We start from the raw sequence: 9,020 nt of genomic DNA, 5'->3' as shown, positions 1-9,020 counted from the left end.
TCCCACAAATTCCTTCCAGAAGTGTTCCTATCCGAATCTCAGCTCAGCACGTAGCATATGCTCAGTATGTGTTTCCCAGGTGGAAGTTAACTTTTATCACATAGCTGGGAGATAGGTGGAGTGGGCCTATATAAAAACAGGACTCCTAGGCAGATTCTTTCTCCTGTCTGAGACATGGGGTATGCTGTGTGCATTCCCTAAGCACTCTCCCTGCGTTAATTGATTCAATCATCACAAGAATCCTATGAAGTAAATACCATCATCATCCAGGTTTTACAGATGATCAAGTTGAAATATAAATTTTCCTTCTGAAGATTTTTATACTGTTCAAACATGCGTTGTCTACCCCTGCCTATAAGAGGATTATATGCGCAAGCATGGCCATGTGACCTGCTTTGTCCTCTGAAAACTAAGACATGGGGTGTGTCATCTCTAAAGTTTTAAGAACACTGGTTTTGCCTTCTTTTCCCTCGGTCCTGTGAACAGCCTCTTCCTACCACCCTGGGTCCCAAACAGGACATGCAACAGAAATGTAGCTGACCGCTGTGGCCAAAGAGCACAAGCAAGAAATACACCTCCGTTTTTGCAAGTCACTGAGATTTTGGGGTCATTTGTTACCTTCACACACCTCAGCCTAAACTGACTAATGAACTCCACACACCTGGAAAAAAGTTTACACGTCCCCACGTTGGTAAAGGAGAGTAACATCCACCCAGCTGCATAAACTGTAAATCTGGAATTTATCTCTGGTACCTCTTCCCCTTCCCCTCCTTCCTAAAAAAAATTTCAAGTTCTGTCAACCTGCTCCCTGAATTTCCTGGGAATGGAATGTCTTCATTTCCCCCTTCATCTGTAATACCACCATCTCAGGTCAGGCCACCATCAAACTCTCCCCATGTTCTCTCTCTCATCCCCTGAAAAGATGTATCTGAACTCTCCATCCCCACACTGCACCCACCTATTCCTCCCTCCACACTACTGTCCACAGGTGCTCCGCTGAAAGGACAGTATCGATCACAACACCATGGGGCTTGGAAACCTCCAGTGCCTCCCCTGGTTCTCGGGAGATGAGCGATATCCTTAACCTAGAGTCAAGTCCCTCCCCACCTGGCTCCCCAGTCTCAGCTTACCCCTCCTTCCCACTTAATCTCAATGGTCCAGCCACTCCGCCCTTCTTCCTACTCTTAGACAAGCATGCTGTCTTCAACCTTCAGGCCTTGCATGTGCTATTTCCTTACCTGGAGTTTTCCCTCCATTTCAGCCATCACTTTCCATCTTCCATGTTCAAATATCACTTCCTTGGGGAAGGCGCCCAGGGCACCCATAGTTTGAGTCAAGACCTTTTATTAAGTGCTTTCCCTGGACCTTGTACTTACCTTTCATACAATTTTTTTCACAGTGGCAATTTTAGATGTATTTATAGGACTGTTTTCTGAAGCTTCCTCCCCACCTAGACCAGAAGCTTCATATTAATGAGAATCATGCCACATTCACCTTTTAATCTGGACACCCAACAGATTCTGAAACACAGAAGATGCTCAAATAACATCTGATGAGCAATGGAATGAGCAATGGAATGACTGAATATGGGAAATGGAGACCGTTTCCATTTGGACATTCTAGGGTTCCCTGTCATGCTTGAAAAATACATGGGCTTGCCACCCCTCTTAAGCAGGAAAAAGTTAACCCTTCCATCCAATTTGTTGGGTCAGAAAATCCCGGACACTACAAGCAGTAATATTTTTGTCTATGTTCCCGACGGTACTTCTTATGTAATCTCATCCACTCAGCCCTCTGGCCATGAAGATAAGAACTTAAATTCAGGACTGCTCTGGACACTGGCTCTGGACCTAAAGCAAATAGATGACTGTGAGTCATGACAAGTAGGGTTGTGTGTCTGCAGTCTTGAAGTTGACTTAGTCATGAGCTAAAATGGAGCGCTCGTTTTTGGAATGGGTACAGATGGTAACCAGAAATGGAGCACTAGCTGATATTTTCCCTCAACAAGCAGCCAGAGCTCGGGGCACGGATGGAGCGGTTTCATGTAAACACTATCAGAGGCCCACAGCAGGGCCCCTGTGTTTTTCTAGCCACCGGCGGTGACTTTAGCTGAGCCACTGCTCTTACTAACGGTGGTCAGAGGGAGAAGGGCTGAGCCAGCTGCCAAAAGATGCTCTGTAACTGGCAAGGCTCTATTTATGTCACAGAGTCCCAACTTGAGTTCTATTAAACAGTCTCGTTGAAGTTCACACAACAGGGGAGCCCAAGCATGAGCAGCATGGTACAGCAAAGAGAACCAAGTTTTGCTAATGTTCTTGAGTTCAAATCCCAGGACAGCCACTTATCACGATGTAAAACTGGGCAGGTCACTGCATTTCTCTGAGCCTTAGTATCTTCATCTGTTGGATGGGAAGCAGGACAAGGACAATTCTTTCTACCTCTAGGACAATTTAATGCATGTGAAGCACCGAGCACTTAGTAGGTGCTCAATAAACATCCACATCGCCTCTCCATCCCTAATCCTTCTACCAAGTACATAGCAAAGTCAAATCTTCAGCTTTTGTCTATTAATAAATAATTAAGAGAGTAGTTCTTTGTACCTCATACTCTCATTGTCAATGGAAAGAATGAACTTATAGTTCCTTTAGAAGTATGACAATCGGGGGTGACTTTATGAAAACCAGTGGAACATTATAGAAATGACTGACTATTAAGTATTTCTCCCTCAGTCACAGAAGCAATAATATCAATGTCTATATCTTCTTGAGTGTTTCCCAGGGGCCAGGCATTAAACTGAGCAATTTGCATCCTTACCAGGGGTATAACCTTGAGCAAGTTACCTACCTATGCCTGGATGGAATCTATTGTAGAACAAAGATCATAGTGATGCCTTCATCATAAAGCTGCTTTGAAGATTAAGTGAAGTATTCTCTTTCACTTACTATCAGCTTCGATCTGCATGCATGTTAGTGTTAGTCACTCGGGCGTGTCCAACTCTTTGCGGCTCCATGGACTGCAGCCTGCCAGGCTCCTTTGTCCACACAGATTCTCTACGCGAGCATACTGGAGTGGATTGCCATTTCCTTCTCCAGGGGTTCTTCCCAAACCAAGGATCAAACCCAGTTCTCCCGCATGACAGGCAGATTCTTTACCATCTGAGTCACCAGGGAAGCCCATGCATGTTAAGCGATCAGTAAACGGCAGGCAGTGCTTTCATCCATAAACAGGAGCAGACATGATGGTCCAAGAGCAGACTGTATACATTTCCTGCCACCTCTGCTCTCCTGCCATCACACAGACAGCTTCAAGTCCACCACACGGGATGCGTTTACTCAAGTAATCAGCCAACTACAAATAGAAGCTCTTTATTAGCCAAGAGCTTGTCATCAGCCATTTATCGGAACACCACTCTAATTATCCTTTCTCTTTTTCCAGTGAAGGAAACAATGCTCTGAAGAGGTGAAGTTACTTACCCGAGGTCACATAGTCTGTAAATGGCAGGGCTGGGGATTCAATCAATTTCCATTTGACACCAAATCTCACATTTTTTTCCATAATAAATATGGTGACATTTACATTAAAGGAAGAAAAATCACCTTGCATTTTTAATCGGCTCCTTCTATATCCTGAGGGTCTTAAAGACAATGGCAATATCTGACTTGTTTTTATTTAGCTAACACCTTTATCGCATTTCCTTTTACTCTGAAACAGTGCTTCACAAGTGTGAATGTGTTAAATCCAATGAAGTTGGTTTTATTACACTCCCACTTTACCGATGAGATAACCAAGGCAGAGGGAAGCTAAGCAAGTAGTTCAGAGTGATGCAGCAGAACAGGGACTTTACCCAGACATTCTCACTCTAGACTCTGAGTCCTTGGTCATGAATGGACATTGTGTTTCTGCATTAACAGGAAGCACTGGCTTCAAGCTGCAGCACACAATCTGCTTCCCTCCTTTGCCCTGGGAACTTCGTGGCCCTTTCTCTTCTCTTCCTTGAAGCAGAGGGGAAATATTTATGGATGCGCCACAGCCACACCACAGGGGCAGAAGTCAGTTTGCACAAGGGCCTAGCATGTGGAATTCTTCAGTCAGTGAAGTTCTAATTACTTTGTGAGTCTTCATGTTGGAGCAAGCCCTCCTGTGGCTGAAAATGGATGCTGGAGCCTTTGACGAGGCAGCTAGAGTGGGGCATGGGAAAGACCCCCATCACCTCCTCAGCTCATCAGAGAAATGTGCAAACATTCACGAAACTGAAGAAATTGATCATCTTCAATTTGAGGACTGATGTCTTTACCAACTAAATGACCAGAGTCTGTTCAACTCACACGTTTCAGAGGTAAATGAAGCAAGTTCAAAGACATTCCAACTCCCATCACTTCTCCCAAGTCCACTGCTGCGACCTCAGCCCAAGCTAATGGTCTCACTGCCTGGAAAACTGCAGTAGATTCAAGATGGGCTGGTCCTACATCTCCCATGTCTGCTGCCCTAAACTCTATTCCCTTTAAAGCAACCACACTGAACGTCATCAAGTATAAATTACAGTACATGACATCCCTATTGAAGCCTTCCAGTGGCTGCCCATCACACAAGAATCAAATCCAAATTTTTCTCATGCCCCTGTAGACCCCACAAGATCAGCCCACAGCCAATATCCTCAGCTTCATGTCCCTCCAGCTGCAGCCAATGGGCTTTCCCTGTCAGCTCCTCAAACAGGTCAAGGTCCTCTGAACCACAGGGCCTTTGTACTTGCTCTTCCCCTACCTTAATTTTTTTTTCTCCAAATGATAATATGGGTCATGTCATCATTCAAGGCTCAACTCAAACACCACTTGTTGGATAACACCTTGCCTCCATTTAAAGTATTCCTCTGGCATGTTCCAGCCACATTTTATTTCCTTCACAGCACTTGTCACTTACTTATACATTTTTGTTTATTGTTTCTCTCCACTACTGAAATGAAAACTGCATGAGAACAGAGACCCTGTCAAGTTCCTAACTGTTTCCCCAGTGCCTGAAACAGTGCCCAGGATCTGACAGGTGTTCCATCAGTATTTGTTGAGTGGGGGTGGACGGGATGCATGGGGAGATTGAGGTTGACATGCACACATTATTGATACTGTGTATAAAACAGATAACTAATGAGAACCTGCAACACAGGGAACTCAGTGCTCTGTGGTGACCTAAATGGACAGGAAATCCAAACAAGGGGGGATATATGGATACATATAACTGATTCACTTTGCTGTCCAGCAGAAACATAACATTGTAAAGCAAGTATACTCCAATAAAAATTAATTTTAAAAAAAACAGAAAAAGTGATATTAGTTCATTTGCTGAATGAACTAAAAATACACGATGAAAACAAAACCTGCAGGGATGATGGGCTGTGACTCCTACACAGCATCATGTGAGACTCTACCCTGGCCGACCAGAAGGAAAGAAGTCTTCTCTCTGCTGCTGGCCGTCATGCTGTGAGACGGACGATGGTCAGGGCCATGTGGCAAAGGGTTCTGAGAGTGCTCAGGAGCTGAGAGTGGTCCTCCAAGGACAGCCAGGGGGAAAACGGGGATCTCGGTACTACAAGTGCAGCAGATGGGCTCTGCCAACTACCCAGGGGAGCTCAGAGGCGATTCTTCCCACAGTTGAATTGGTGAGCCCACCGCCCTGGTTGACTCCTGGACGGCTGGCAGGTAAGACTGAGTGGGGGACCTGCTAAGCGGTGCCGGGACATCAAACCCACAGTAACTTTGAGGTAGTGAACAACTGTGGTCCTAAATAACTGAATTTGTGGTAAATGGTTTCACAGCAGCAGAAAACTAATACTGAGAAGATTCAAGTCATTCAGTCATTGACAGAACAAAGGCACCTCCACTGAAGGTGCCTTCCGCACTCAAGCCGAACTGAAAGCAATCAGAATTTACAGGGCCTGCAACCAAGAAAATAAAGAACATGATGCTTTTATTTACTATTTCAAAGACAAAAACTGTAAACCAATGGTCCACGTGACTGTGATGTCCTCTGGTAGTTAGCATTAAACTGACTTTAATGGCCCTTTGGGAATGTGTTCTGGAGCAACAAGAGAAAGAAAGAGGATTGCTCCACCCCCATCCAGGCCTGGGAGCCAGAAAGTCCCAAAGGATGATGTGTGTTATGGCCAAGGACATAGCAGACTGAGACCCTGAGGTCTACAGGAAAAAGAAGAAAGAGGATTTTTTGTGCATGACCCAGGCCCCAGTTACAAAAGAGTGCGAAGCCATTAAGGAGCCAGGGTGGGCTCCTGGGCAGTAGCTGCCTCCTCGTCTATCTTTCTGTTTCTCTCAGAACCGGCTATAGACATCTCTAGATCACTGACTTGCTCAGACAGGAGCTGAAGGACATGCTGGAGCAACCAGCATCTTGGCCACTATGCACTTCAAGCCCAGGAGGTTGAGCTGGGCTCGCTGGGAGTGAATGATGGCGCCGGCGAGTTGGGTTGTGCGCGTGAATTGAGTTGAGGTCCAACCACTTCCCAAAATCCCGGGTAAGTTTCATGACACATTTGTTATGGTCCCACGGGGACCATCTTCAGCCCTCAGAAGTCATTATAGTCAGTGCCTTGTGATGGCTGACACCAGGCACCAAACACATTTTTGAAGAGAAAGTACAAATACATGATGTAGCACACATGCAAAAAAATTAAAAAAAACTGTCATAACTAGAACCAACGGACATATATACTCCTTGGGATATTTATTATCTCTGTATTGACTGGTGCTAGTGCTGCTAAGTCGCTTCGTTTGTGTCCGACTCTGTGCGACCCCATAGACGGTGATCTTCATCCAAAACGTGGAGTGTCTTCCTCCAGAAGGTTGTGACCAGCTGATACAGCTGTATCTGTATCTGTGGCCACACTCCAGCCACACACATTCTGGGTTCTGACGTCTTCCAGGGGAAATGAAAAGGGGAATGTGTGTCAAGGAGTTAGGGAGAAGGAGAAGGATTGACCAGCACTCTGGAAAGAAAAGGGGGCACAGAATCAAGACGGAGGTGAATGGGAATGAAGGAAACAGAACTGGCATGGAATCCAAGGGGAGAGGGAAGACCATCAGTAACGAACAACACTTGTCTTCAGTCATAACCGTGTCCCTTGGGAAGTGGTTCTTGCAATGTGGTTCCTGAATGAACAACATGAGCATTACCTAGAAATTTGTTGGAAGTTCAAATTCTCTACTCCCAGAAATTCTGGAAGGACAGTGTAGTGGTCTATGTGAACAAGCTCTCCAAGTTAACTCTGATACATGCTGAAGTTTGAGAACCACTGCTCCTAGTTATCCAATGGCCTCACATTGTCTTCAGGCCCCAAATCTCTGCCACATCTAGAGGACAGACAGGCTTTATTTATGTTTTTCTCACCTCCCCTCATGGAACTGTGTGAGATCTACCTGCCATGTTCTCCCATTGCTGTTCTTCTTGGCCTAAGCTACCTAATCCATACTCAGGTGTTACTGGTGGTCACAGACTGAATAATCAGCCCCAGTTCTTCACTCCTCCCTGCATTTTGCGCCCCTTGCTGGGCAGCAATGAAGGTCCTCCACAATTAGGCAAATGGTATGACCCTTCCCCTTCTCTTTGGGTTTGGACATGTGACTTGATTGGGCCAACAGGATGTCAGCAAATGCAACACAAGTAGCAGCTTGAAATGTACTTGTGCAGCTGTGCTTATCCTCTGACATTTGCCATCCCCATGAAATGGGTTCCCCCAGGGACACACAGACCCCTCCACTTAGCCCCAAAATGAAGCCCTGTGGAACAAAGCCAGCCCAGCACAACCTAAGTCAATGCGCAGAGCTATGAGCAAAACACTCCTTGTTCTAAGATTCTGGGATTATTTGTTATCCAGCAATAGCTGAACAGCACATCGGGCATCAGTGGATTTTGGTGCTCATCTCCTGGGTAATCGATTTTCCCTACAACACGGACCTTCTAAAATTCCAGTGTCACATGGCCGAGTAAGACTTTCAGTCCCTTGCAAGAAGACATTAGGTAATGCATTTTAAGGGGATCAGTCGGGCAGATGGAGAGCTCTCCACTTCTCTCAAGCTGACCGCGAGCAGGGCTGCCCTGCAAGACACTTTTGGGTCAGACGATGAGAAAGGCACAGAAGGTAGAGTTGGAAACAAGATTGGAAGGGAAGACAGGAATGCGTTTAAACAGAAAAGAGACAGCAGGTTAGGGAGAGAAGAAAGTTACCAGCAACAGCATCAGTGTATATCCTCACCATGTCCCACCGCCGAGGGCCCCCCCAAAGGGAATCTGTAAGTCTCCCAGCTCCAGGCAAATCCATCCTTGTGTATTCCCGCTTCTGACCGGACCTGCCTGTCATCCGGCTCCTGCTCGGCGAGCCCGGCTACAGCAGTGCCAGGACGAGAAACAGTGTTCTCTTGGCAGGAGGCAGCCTGGGACGATTTGTCTTCAGAGAATTATTCACTCTGGAAGCCAAGCACTCCCACCCAGATTCTTACACCACAATTAATTGTTCCCAAAGCATTCTCCAGTTGGGGTCATGGCAGTAAAAATGTCACATGGTTCTCTGCACTCAGGCCACATGTGTAACAGGCTAGCTACCAGGGGGCAACCCTGCCCACACACAAACAGCTGAGGTTCCCCCTGGTCATCGGACCATGCTTCCCCACTTCTCAAATGATGTTTGCCATGCACACAGCAATGGCAGTTGTTCTATAAGTCAAACCCTGTAAAAGAGGAAGTAACATAATGAGAACTCCCTGGGTACCCAGAGGCGGGGATTTGGCAGTTCTCCACACTGGACTGCCAGTGTCTGAGGCAGGCTGTGAACACTCTCTCTTCTCAACCCCGCTGAATTCAACTGGCTAACAACACTAGCCACCCCACTCTCACTGCAGGGACAAGGGCTGACTCCAGGTTCTCAGAAAGAAAAGGGGAAGGGTAACCCTGCCGGCTGAGCATTTGCTTTCTGCCAGGGATCACGTCAAGTGGTTTACTGAAACTGCTTTAACTCACAT

General features: G+C 46.3%; 1 long non-coding RNA gene across 1 annotated transcript; it reads right to left on the bottom strand.

Moving 5' to 3' along the window:
* Positions 1 to 6,716: 6,716 nt before the first annotated feature.
* On the bottom strand, positions 6,717 to 8,420 carry LOC122682719. The gene is made up of 2 exons (XR_006337500.1): positions 8,258 to 8,420; positions 6,717 to 6,991 (listed from the first exon to the last, which is right to left on the bottom strand). It is a non-coding gene; the product is annotated as an uncharacterized LOC122682719 (long non-coding RNA).
* Between the last annotated feature and the right edge of the window lie 600 nt (positions 8,421 to 9,020).

This window comes from Cervus elaphus, chromosome 24, assembly GCF_910594005.1.
Source record: "Cervus elaphus chromosome 24, mCerEla1.1, whole genome shotgun sequence".
Lineage (NCBI taxonomy): Eukaryota > Metazoa > Chordata > Mammalia > Artiodactyla > Cervidae > Cervus > Cervus elaphus.
The sequence above is the reverse complement of the archived record's forward strand: the minus strand, read 5'-3'. Positions and strand labels throughout refer to the sequence as shown.